Raw genomic sequence first — 13,006 nt, 5'->3', positions numbered from 1 at the left:
TGACACTGCATACTTGCAGTGTGTGACAGTGGTCTGTGTGATGACACTGTATACTTGCAGTGTGTGACATCGGTCTGTGTGATGACACTGCATACTTGCAGTGTGTGACATCGGTCTATGTGATGACACTGTATACTTGCAGTGTGTGACATCGGTCTGTGTGATGACACTGTATACTTGCAGTGTGTGACAGTGGTCTGTGTGATGACACTGCATACTTGGCGGTGTGTGACAGCGGTCTGTGTGATGACACTGCATACTTGGCGGTGTGTGACAGCGGTCTGTGTGATGACACTGCATACTTGCAGTGTGTGACATCGGTCTGTGTGATGACACTGTATACTTGCAGTGTGTGACAGTGGTCTGTGTGATGACACTGTATACTTGGCGGTGTGTGACAGCGGTCTGTGTGATGACACCTTATACTTGGCAGTGTGTGACAGCAGTCTGTGTGATGACACTGTATACTTGCAGTGAGTGACAGTGGTCTGTGTGATGACACTGTATATTTGGCAGTGTGTGACAGCGGTCTGTGTGATGACACTGTATACTTGCAGTGTGTGACAGTGGTCTGTGTGATGACACTGTATACTTGGCAGTGTGTGACAGCGGTCTATGTGATGACACTGCATACTTGCAGTGTGTGACAGCGGCCTGTGTGATGACACTGTATACTTGCAGTGTGTGATAGCGGTCTGTGTGATGACACTGCATACTTGCAGTGTGTGACATCGGTCTGTGTGATGACACTGTATACTTGCAGTGTGTGACAGTGGTCTGTGTGATGACACTGCATACTTGGCGGTGTGTGACAGCGGTCTGTGTGATGACACTGCATACTTGGCAGTGTGTGACAGCGGTCTGTGTGATGACACTGCATACTTGGACTGTGTGACAGCTGTCTGTGTGATGACACTGCGTACTTGCAGTGTGTGACAGTTGCCTGGTGGATGACACTGTGTACTTGGCAGTGTGTGACAGTGGCCTGTGTGATGACATTCCATACTTGCAGTGTGTGACTGCGGTCTGTGTGATGACACTGTATACTTGCAGTGTGTGACAGTGGCCTGTGTGATGACACTGTGTACTTGGCAGGGTGTGACAGTGGTCTGTGTGATGACACTGCATACTTGGCAGTGTGTGACAGCCGTCTGTGTGATGACACTGCATACTTGGCAGTGTGTGACAGCAGTCTGTGTGATGACATTGCAACTTGCAGTGTGTGACAGTATTCTGTGTGATGCTGCATACTTGCAGTGTGTGACAGTTGTCTGTGTGATGACACTGCATACTTGCAGTGTGTGACAGCGGTCTGTGTGATGACACTGCATACTTGGCAGTGTGTGATAGCGGTCTGTGTGATGACACTGCATACTTGGCAGTGTGTGACAGCAGTCTGTGTGATGACACTGCATACTTGCAGTGTGTGACAGCGGTCTGTGTGATGACACTGCATACTTGGCAGTGTGTGATAGCGGTCTGTGTGATGACACTGCATACTTGGCAGTGTGTGACAGCAGTCTGTGTGATGACACTGCTACTTGCAGTGTGTGACAGCGGTCTGTGTGATGACACTGTATACTTGCAGTGTGTGACAGTAGTCTGTGTGATGACACTGCATACTTGGCAGTGTGTGACAGCGGTCTGTGTGATGCTGCATATTTGGCAGTGTGTGACAGCGGTCTGTGTGATGACACTGCATACTTGGCAGTGTGTGACAGCGGTCTGTGTGATGACACTGCATACCTGCAGTGTGTGACAGTGGCCTGTGTGATGACACTGCATACTTGCAGTGTGTGACATCGGTCTGTGTGATGACACTGTATACTTGCAGTGTGTGACAGTGGCCTGTGTGATGACACTGCATACTTGGCGGTGTGTGACAGCGGTCTGTGTGATGACACTGTATACTTGGCAGTGTGTGACAGTGGTCTGTGTGATGACACTGTATACTTGCAGTGTGTGACATCGGTCTGTGTGATGACACTGCATACTTGCAGTGTGTGACAGTGGTCTGTGTGATGACACTGTATACTTGCAGTGTGTGACAGTGGTCTGTGTGATGACACTGCATACTTGCAGTGTGTGACATCGGTCTGTGTGATGACACTGCATACTTGCAGTGTGTGACATCGGTCTGTGTGATGACACTGTATACTTGCAGTGTGTGACATCGGTCTGTGTGATGACACTGTATACTTGCAGTGTGTGACAGTGGTCTGTGTGATGACACTGCATACTTGGCGGTGTGTGACAGCGGTCTGTGTGATGACACTGCATACTTGGCGGTTTGTGACAGCGGTCTGTGTGATGACACTGCATACTTGCAGTGTGTGACATCGGTCTGTGTGATGACTCTGTATACTTGCAGTGTGTGACAGTGGTCTGTGTGATGACACTGTATACTTGGCGGTGTGTGACAGCGGTCTGTGTGATGACACCTTATACTTGGCAGTGTGTGACAGCAGTCTGTGTGATGACACTGTATACTTGCAGTGAGTGACAGCGGTCTGTGTGATGACACTGTATATTTGGCAGTGTGTGACAGCGGTCTGTGTGATGACACTGTATACTTGCAGTGTGTGACAGTGGTCTGTGTGATGACACTGTATACTTGGCAGTGTGTGACAGCGGTCTATGTGATGACACTGCATACTTGCAGTGTGTGACAGCGGTCTGTGTGATGACACTGTATACTTGCAGTGTGTGATAGCGGTCTGTGTGATGACACTGCATACTTGCAGTGTGTGACATCGGTCTGTGTGATGACACTGTATACTTGCAGTGTGTGACAGTGGTCTGTGTGATGACACTGCATACTTGGCGGTGTGTGACAGCGGTCTGTGTGATGACACTGCATACTTGGCAGTGTGTGACAGCGGTCTGTGTGATGACACTGCATACTTGGACTGTGTGACAGCTGTCTGTGTGATGACACTGCATACTTGCAGTGTGTGACAGTTGCCTGGTGGATGACACTGTGTACTTGGCAGTGTGTGACAGTGGCCTGTGTGATGACATTCCATACTTGCAGTGTGTGACTGCGGTCTGTGTGATGACACTGCATACTTGGCAGTGTGTGACAGTGGTTTGTGTGATGACACTGTATACTTGCAGTGTGTGACAGTGGCCTGTGTGATGACACTGTGTACTTGGCAGGGTGTGACATTGGTCTGTGTGATGACACTGCATACTTGGCAGTGTGTGACAGCCGTCTGTGTGATGACACTGCATACTTGGCAGTGTGTGACAGCGGTCTGTGTGATGACACTGCATACTTGGCAGTGTGTGACAGCAGTCTGTGTGATGACACTGCTACTTGCAGTGTGTGACAGCGGTCTGTGTGATGACACTGTATACTTGCAGTGTGTGACAGTAGTCTGTGTGATGACACTGCATACTTGGCAGTGTGTGACAGCGGTCTGTGTGATGAGACTGTATACTTGCAGTGTGACAGTGGTCTGTGTGATGACACTGCATACTTGGCGGTGTGTTACAGTGGTCTGTGTGATGACACTGCATACTTGGCAGTGTGTGACAGCGGTCTGTGTGATGCTGCATATTTGGCAGTGTGTGACAGCGGTCTGTGTGATGACACTGCACACTTGGCAGTGTGTGACAGCGGTCTTTGTGATGACACTGCATACCTGCAGTGTGTGACAGTGGCCTGTGTGATGACACTGCATACTTGCAGTGTGTGACATCGGTCTGTGTGATGACACTGTATACTTGCAGTGTGTGACAGTGGTCTGTGTGATGACACTGCATACTTGGCGGTGTGTGACAGCGGTCTGTGTGATGACACTGTATACTTGGCAGTGTGTGACAGTGGTCTGTGTGATGACACTGTATACTTGCAGTGTGTGACATCGGTCTGTGTGATGACACTGCATACTTGCAGTGTGTGACATCGGTCTGTGTGATGACACTGTATACTTGCAGTGTGTGACAGTGGTCTGTGTGATGACACTGCATACTTGCAGTGTGTGACATCGGTCTGTGTGATGACACTGCATACTTGCAGTGTGTGACAGCGGTCTGTGTGATGACACTGTATACTTGCAGTGTGTGACAGCGGTCTGTGTGATGACACTGCATACTTGGCAGTGTGTGACAGCGGTTTGTGTGATGACACTGCATACTTGGCAGTGTGTGACAGCGGTCTGTGTGATGACAGTGCATACTTGGCAGTGTGTGACAGCGGTCTATGTGATGACACTGCATACTTGCAGTGTGTGACATCGGTCTGTGTGATGACACTGTATACTTGCAGTGTGTGACAGTGGTCTGTGTGATGACACTGCATACTTGGCGGTGTGTGACAGCGGTCTGTGTGATGACACTGCATACTTGGCAGTGTGTGACAGCGGTCTGTGTGATGACACTGCATACTTGGCAGTGTGTGACAGCGGTCTGTGTGATGACACTGCATACTTGCAGTGTGTGACAGTTGCCTGGTGGATGACACTGTGTACTTGGCAGTGTGTGACAGTGGCCTGTGTGATGCCATTCCATACTTGCAGTGTGTGACTGCGGTCTGTGTGATGACACTGCATACTTGGCAGTGTGTGACAGTGGTCTGTTTGATGACACTGTATACTTGCAGTGTGTGACAGTGGCCTGTGTGATGACACTGTGTACTTGGCAGGGTGTGACAGCCGTCTGTGTGATGACACTGCATACTTGGCAGTGTGTGACAGCAGTCTGTGTGATTACATTGCATACTTGCAGTGTGTGACAGTATTCTGTGTGATGCTGCATACTTGCAGTGTGTGACAGTTGTCTGTGTGATGACACTGCATACTTGCAGTGTGTGACAGTTGTCTGTGTGATGACACTGTATACTTGCAGTGTGTGACAGCGGTCTGTGTGATGACACTGCATACTTGGCAGTGTGTGACAGCGGTCTGTGTGATGACACTGCATACTTGGCAGTGTGTGACAGCGGTCTGTGTGATGACACTGCATACTTGGCAGTGTGTGACAGCCGTCTGTGTGATGACACTGCATACCTGCAGTGTGTGACAGTGGCCTGTGTGATGACACTGTATACTTGGCAGTGTGTGACAGCGGTCTGTGTGATGACACTGTATACTTGCAGTGTGTGACAGTGGTCTGTGTGATGACATTGCATACTTGCAGTGTGTGACAGCGGTCTGTGTGATGACACTGCATACTTGGCAGTGTGTGACAGCGGTCTGTGTGATGACACTGTGTACTTGGCAGTGTGTGACAGTGGCCTGTGTGATGACATTCCATATTTGCAGTGTGTGACTGCGGTCTGTGTGATGACACTGCATACTTGGCAGTGTGTGACAGTGGTCTGTGTGATGACACTGTATACTTGCAGTGTGTGACAGTGGCCTGTGTGATGACACTGTGTACTTGGCAGGGTGTGACAGTGGTCTGTGTGATGACACTGCATACTTGGCAGTGTGTGACGGCCGTCTGTGTGATGACACTGCATACTTGCAGTGTGTCTCATGCCCGCTGGGCCCCAGAGTTGTGCAGTGGGTGGCAGGTGGATTCTCTTCTTCCCATGCATCCTATGGATGTGCATTGTCTATGAAATCTCCTACTGGCTTTAAATCAAAATGCAGAGAGGAGACCTTCCAAGACGGTCATCAGTCTTCTCCCCCAGGATCTTGGCTACAGCCAGGTTCATTTTCAATGACCTGCAGGGAGGGTGGTTCCAGGGAGCAGGTGCCTAAGGGCCAACCTCACCCACTGCAATCAGGGCTCCCAAGGTTGCTAGTATGAGATTCTAGTCCACTGTAAAGTCTGCAGGCTTAATTGAGTCCAGGAAGCTTTTTAGCATGTGAATAACATTTTTTTCTACCTACTCTGTTTCCTCAAAGGAAAACTGTGCCTCCCCTCACTTGTCCGGCCCACAGAGGCCTCACTTTTGTTCCATCTCTGACACCACTGACTCTAAGGAGAAATTGCTCAGCAGTGGATGAATGAACTGAGTCCAATGTGTGAAAAAAGATTAGGTTGGGTGGAAGAAAATTAAGTTTTCAATAAGGGCACAGGATGAGGCAGAAGGCATAAAGATAAGCAGAGTGGGGCCCCGATGACAAAGCAGCTGACCTTCATGAGGATCAGGCAAGGCTGACAGTGGTGTTATGGCACTTAATTTCAGCTGCAACGGTGGGGCGCGCTATCATTGTTCTTATACAGGAGCAAACAGAAACAGAGAAGGCAAGTATGCATCCAAGGTCACACAGCTTGGATTCAAGCTCTACTGGGGAAAGAAAAAAATTCAACCTCTTGTCTCAAATTGTTTTTGCAGAAGGGACCTGTCATTGGGTTACTCCAAGTTCCTGCTGATGGGGTGACAATCCTCAGTTTTCCTGGTCTTACAGCTCTCTCTTTAATCCTGTCAACACGCCTCCCTGTGTGTCTATCTTTACATGAGTCTTCATGTGAAGACAAAGGGCCTTCTGGAGTCCGGGGTGACCTCACTTTAACTGATAACATCTACAGTGACATTATTTCCACAGATGGTCAAAATCTGACCGCATTTTTGGACTTACATGTTTTTTTTTCTTTTTTCTGGGAGGAGGGCCAAGACAGGCCCTAGTACCTGTCTTGGAAAAAATTTCTTGAGGCCCACAGCACCGGTGGGAAGAGGGAACTGGAGACCCATGGCTGAGAGACAGGGCCTGCCATCATTAAGAACTGGCAGCACTGAGTGGAAGAGAGGCTAGCTGAGGACAGAGATGGACAAAGCAAATACCTGTGCCACTCAGGTCAGGCTTCTGGTCAATGCATACTGCCACCCTTCCCCAGGAGCGGGGTGTGTCCTCCAGCTTGTCACTGTCACAGATGGTGACACTTACATTGTGGAAAGGTTCCTTCAGGATCATGGCTGCAGAGACTTGAGTCATGTTTGGTTGGCCCATTGTTGTAGGCCCATGGTGAGGATGAGCCGATGTGGACTTAAGTGTTTACATCATGGCCAGGGAGGGGAAGAGGAAGGGAGTGCACATGTATGTTAGGGATCGAGGATCCCACCATTCCCTGCAAAGGTATACCTTCATCACTTAAGGGCCTCCCAATAAGCTCTGCCACTTCCCCACAGCAGCACCCTTGGAAATAAGCCTTCAGCGCATGGGCCTCTGGGAGATTCCTGATCCAAGTATTAGCAAGGAACAAGGAAACACACCTTTGTGAGAGCCACATCTGGCAACAGATAGGAGTTGAAATTCGGTCAAGGAGAACACTGGACACCAGGGAAGGCCATGGTGTTGAACTTTACTTTTGAGAACGTACTTTACTGTGGGGCTGGGGTATCCAGGCAGATGAGGGACAGACAGGCAGGTAGACATCAGACAGCCACTACAACAGGGAGAACAGCATCCCCAGTAGGAGTCAGGAGGGGGTGCTGCATCTCCTGGTGCTTCGTGGAACACCTCGAGCCACTTTGGTGTCTGTCCTGTGTAAGACAGGAGCCATGGAGAGTGCTGGGCAGAGGAGGGATGTGGCAGTCTGACTTAAGACTTACCAGGATCCCTGTGCTGCTGGGATTTTCTAATAATGGGGCTAGTTACCTGGTTCACGCTTTCACTGGTAATCAGAAAAGGCTCCAACATATCTGTGTTTTAAGGCTAGGAATGTGCCTAGGAGGCCAAGCAGAACACCATGAGCCCACTGGCTGTGAGTCCATGGGAGTGCCTTCTACATACAGGCACTGGGCTAAGTGCTTTCCTAAGTGTATTTTAAAAATACTTGCCCATTTTAAGTTTTTAGATTTATAGAAGTAGTCAAAGATAGCATGGGGAGTTCCTACATGGTCCTTGACCACTCCCTCTGTTGACATGTCACTGACGCCTTTTGTCACATGCAAGAACCAACTTTCACCCATGCTGTCAGAGAGTCCCAGTGTTGTCCGTCCAGGTTGCCACACTACATTTAACTGTCATTTCCCTCCCTCCAGTAAGAGTTTTCCCAGACTGTATTAGTCTACTTTCTGTGGCTGTCATACATGAGCTAATCAGCTTACAAGGGGGAAGGTGTATCTGGCTCACAGTTTCAGAGGATCCAACACATCTTTTTTGGCTCCCTGACTCTCAGCGTATAATGGTGTAGTTCATCATGGTGGGAACAGATGTTCAAGGAGAGCTGCCCCCTTGTGGCTAGGAAGCAGAGGAAGATGGAGAGGAAAGAAGAGGAGAGAGGGAGATTCAATCTAGCCCTAATTCAATACCCTCTTCTAGGGCACAGCCCCAAGAACCTAACTTCCTTCCCCTGTGTCCCTCCCCTTAAAGGTTCCACCTCCTCCCAGACTTCAGAACATGGACATTTGAGGTCATTCAAGCTTCAAACCACAGCACAGATTGTCCTTGATTCTGGTGACCTTGGCAGTTTTAGTGCACCTGGTCAGGTGTGTGTGTGTGTGTGTGTGTGTGTGTGTGTGTGTGTGTGTGTTTATGAGCACTCCTGCTTCCTGCAGTACTCAGAGAGGGCAGAAGAGGGCACTGGATTCCCTGGTGCTGGAGTTACAGGTGGTTGTGATTACAGATAGTTATAAATTGCCATTTATGGACTGGGAATTGGACCTGGGCGCTCTGCAAGAACAAGTGCTCTTAAATGTTCAGCCAATTCTCCAATCTTTGGGATTTTGTTTGTTTGTTTAACAGTAGATTCTTTTGTTTGGATTTGCCTCACTTTCTCAGAGCCTGAGCTTAGATGGAACGAGTTGAAGAGAGGATATCTTAGGGCATTCACCTGATGATTTATAAGTGGGAACTTCAGTCCCTGGCATGAGGTGGTCTTTGCCATGTTGCTCCATTGAGAGACACTTCCCCACTTACTCTTTCTGCAGAAGCAGTTCACCTTACAGCAGTCCACTGTCACGTGGTGTTTCATGGAATTCTTTTTGTTTTATTTTGTTTTGTTCTTTGAGACAGGGTTTCTCTGTAGCTTTGGAGCCTGTCCTGGCACTTGCTCTATAGACCAGGCTGGTCTTGAACTCACAGAGCTCCGCCTGCCTCTGCCTCCCAAGTGCTGGGACTAAAGACGTGAGCGATCACCACCCCACTATTTTTTCTTATGTGTTTTATTTTTATTTATGTGTATTGTTTGCTTTCTTGTCAGTATGTACAATGTGTGTACACAGGAGCGCCTGGAAGCCACAAGAGAGTGTCAGATTCCCTGGAACTGAAGCTCCAAGGGGTTATGAGCCACCATGGTGCTGAGAGTCAGACCAGGACCCTCTGCAACGACAAGAAGTGTTTTTAATGCTTAAGTCGCCTCTCCAGCACAAATTTTTAATTGACAAATAATTACATATTTATAGGATTGTGCTGTTTTGATATATTTGTACACTGTGTGATGATTTTATCAGACTTGTTAACAAATCTGTCACCTTGCTTATTGCTCTTTTGTGATTGGGATGTTTAAAATCTCTTTCAGCAAATTTGAAGAACAAACTGCATTGTTTTTAGTTTGGTCACCACTCAACAGTACAGTGTTGGACTGTATCCGTCTTGCCCAACTTACACTTCATGACCTTTGATAAATACCTCTCCATCCCACCCTACCGCCTCACCTGTAGTAGCTGCCACTCTTCCTACTCTTTGATTTTATGAGTTCAGCTCTAGATTCTACCTAAGAGCGAGATCATGTGGTCCTTGTCTTCCTGTGCCTGGCTCGTTTCCCTTAGTTTAATGTCCTCCAGGTCCACCCATGATATCACAAACAGCATCCGTTTAAAGGCTGCAGTGTGTGTCTACACAAATTGTTTGTTTGATATTTTAGACGGGCTCCTGCAAGGTAGCCCATGACTGTACCTCCCAAATTCTGGGATTGCAGGCCTGTGTCACCATTCCTCATGTGACTACATTCTCTGTCCATGTGTTTGGATAATGCCTAGTCTCCTTAAATTTCTTAGCTAATGTGAGAAGTTCAGCAATGAACAAGAGGGATATTTACAGCTAGACATGTCTACATCAAGACAGGGGGTGGGAAATAGAATCCTTAATAAACAATATTCTGGTCCAGGCATGGTGCCCAGTGCCTTTAGTCCCAGCACTCAGGAGGCAGAGGCAAGTGGATTTCTGTGAGTTCAAAGCTGACTGATGGGTTCGATTTATTTAGATTTATTGTTTGTTTATATGTTGGTTTTGTTGTTGTTTGTTTGGTTAGCTGGGGTTTTTTAAAGTAAGGGTTTCTCTGTGTAGCCCTGGTTGCCCTAGAACTTACTCTGTAGACCAGGCTAGCCTCAAACTCACAGAGATCTGCCTGTCTCTGTCTCTGCCTCCCAAGTGCGGGGATTAAAGGCATGTGCCACCACTGCCCAAGTTTTTTTTTTTTTTTGAGATGGGGTCTATCTATGTAACCTGAAACTTTCTGTGTAGATCAGGCTAGCCTTGAACTTGCAGAGATCTGCCTGCCTTAGCCTCCCTCTGGAGAGTTGGTATTAAAGGGGTGCTCCACCGTGCCTGGATTGACTCCATTAATTTTAGCAAGAGCCACCTGGCAGGTTTGTCACTGTCCCTACTTTGCAGATTAGGAAGCTGAGGCTTAAGAAGGCCTGGAATTCCCACTCAGGGCCATGGGGGAGCTGTTCACCAATGCTCTGCTGATGCTCCCAAGGGCCTGGGCTCCTGGTCAGATCTCTTCCCTCTTTCTCTTCCTCTGCATCCTCCCTGCTGAACCCATCCTCTCATATCCAGAGACAGAAGTAGCCTGGGTTCCCTTCTGACATGAGACTGACTAGAAATGAGGTCCCAGATCACGTTCCTTTTTGGAGACAAGAGCTTCAGGGCTGAGCTATTTATTGCCAAGGTCCTGGTGCCCACTTTAATTTCCTGCCTGGTCTAGATGGATACAGATAGAGACAGCAAGCTGGGAGGCACCGCTGGGGCGGGGGTGGGGAGACTGTGGTTGTCATGAGGACATACGGACAAATGCCTCCCTCCTGGACTCCTCCTGAGAGAGACCATCCACAGCAGAGAGGACACGCATGCCTGAGACCATGATTAGGCAGTAAGGCAGCCAGGGTCACAGTGCTAAAGGAAGACTGGAATTTGCTGTCCCCATGGTACTATGAAAGGGAGACCACCAGGACTGGTACCCTCAAAAGTGACAGCACCAGGTCTTGACAGCACCAGGGAATCCATGCATGGGGTGACCTCATCTGTTTGATTCTCACTCGGTGAATGGGAGTGCCCATCTGGAAATCAGACCCGATGCCCTTCCTCCATGGCTTCACAGAAGGCCCTCACCATGAGTAAACTTCTGGTGTCAGATACTTTGTTGTAACAATGGAAAACAGATTAAGACAGGGAGCCACCCTCTTATACACTTACTCTAGTCAAGGATCCCCATATCAGAGTTAGTGGCAGGCTAGAGTCTGTGGATACAGTGCCACTGCTCCTGTTTGTGTGGAACTGTCCCTGGGATTTGTCATGTGTCACCTGGGCATATGAAGCCGACATCCAGAAAAAACTGAATGCCTTTACTATCAGGGCAGGGTGGTACCAGCATGCCACCCTTTACTAAGATGCTTTAATAAAGAGATGTTTATTTCTTTGTGTGTAGGCATGCACATGCAGTTTCATGTACACATGTGCACGTGTGTATGGAGGCAAGAGGTCAGGAGGTCAACCTCAGCTCAGACATCATTCCTCAAGAACTATCCACTTCACTTCTGTTGTTGTTTGGTTGGTTGGTTAGTTTTTGGTTGGTTGGTTTTAGACCACAGAGTGACCTCCCTGTCTCTGCCTCCCAAATGCTAAGATTAAAGGCATGTGCCACCACATTGGGCTTCACCTCTTGGCTTATTTTTGTTGTTTGCTTGTTTGCTTGAGATGGGATCTCTTAGTGGCTTGAAACTCATCAATTAGGCATGCTGGCTATCCAGTGAGTTCCAGGAGTCTGCCCATCTCTGCCCCTTCAGTATTGCATGTGTATATGTCTGTATACTATGTGCATGCATGGTGCCCATGGAGGTCAAAAGATGGCATTGGATCCCTTAAAGTGAGATTAAGGATGGTTGTGAGCCACCATGTGGGTGCTGGATCTGAACTCATGTCCTAGCAAGAGCAGCCAGTGCTTTTAACTGCTGCCCTTTCTCTAGCTTCTGAATTTTCTTGATGTTTGTATGTATGTATGTATGTATGCATGCATGCATGTATGTATGTTCTGAGGATCCATCTCAGGGCCTCATGTTTGCAAGGCAAACACTTTACTGACTAAGCATCTCCACAGTCCTAAAATGTTCATCTCCTAATGGTCCAGCTTGTGGATTGATTGAACTTGTCTTTACCGCAACCCTAACAGGGAAACCCTTTGGAGAGCCCCATTTGGCAGATGAGGAAGCTCAGAGAGCCCAAGTGAGCATCCCACTCCCAGAAGGCTTACTAAATTACAGAGTCAGGACTTACAACCAGGTGTATCTGACTCCACAGCCAGGTTAGTTCCATTTGTTTTTCTATATAAGTTCCAACATCTTCCTGAGTTTGTTTTAAAAGATAAAGTCTGAGCCTGGGGAGAAAGCTTGCTGGTACAGTGCCTGACACGAAGGAATGAGAACCTCAGTTTAGATCCACCTAACACCTCTGTAAATAGCCAAGGAGTCACCCAGCGCCTGTAACGCCAGCACTGGAGGTTGGAGGGCAGAGGCAGGCAGGCCATCAAAGTTAACGGACCAGCCAACATAGCCAAACTGACGAGCTTCAGGTTCATGGACAGACCCTGTCTCCAAAATTAATAAGCAAGAGTGAAAAATGATCATGGAAGAAACCTGTCAAACTTGGGCCTCTGCATGTATGTGCACCCACATGCATCAGCACACACAAATACATAACACCACACACAACCCAAGTGTATGCATGCACACGCGTGCTCAGCACCCGCGCGCGCGCGCACACACACACACACACACACACACACAGAGAGAGAGAGAGAGAGAGAGAGAGAGAGAGAGAGAGAGAGAGCTTATTGGGTGCAGTGGCATGCACCTATCATTCCAGCACCTGTTGTTCCTATCCTTCAGAGG

Source organism: Mesocricetus auratus, unplaced genomic scaffold (assembly GCF_017639785.1).
Source record: "Mesocricetus auratus isolate SY011 unplaced genomic scaffold, BCM_Maur_2.0 Super-Scaffold_100676, whole genome shotgun sequence".
NCBI classification, from domain to species: Eukaryota; Metazoa; Chordata; class Mammalia; order Rodentia; family Cricetidae; genus Mesocricetus; species Mesocricetus auratus.
Note: the sequence above shows the minus strand (reverse complement) of the source record.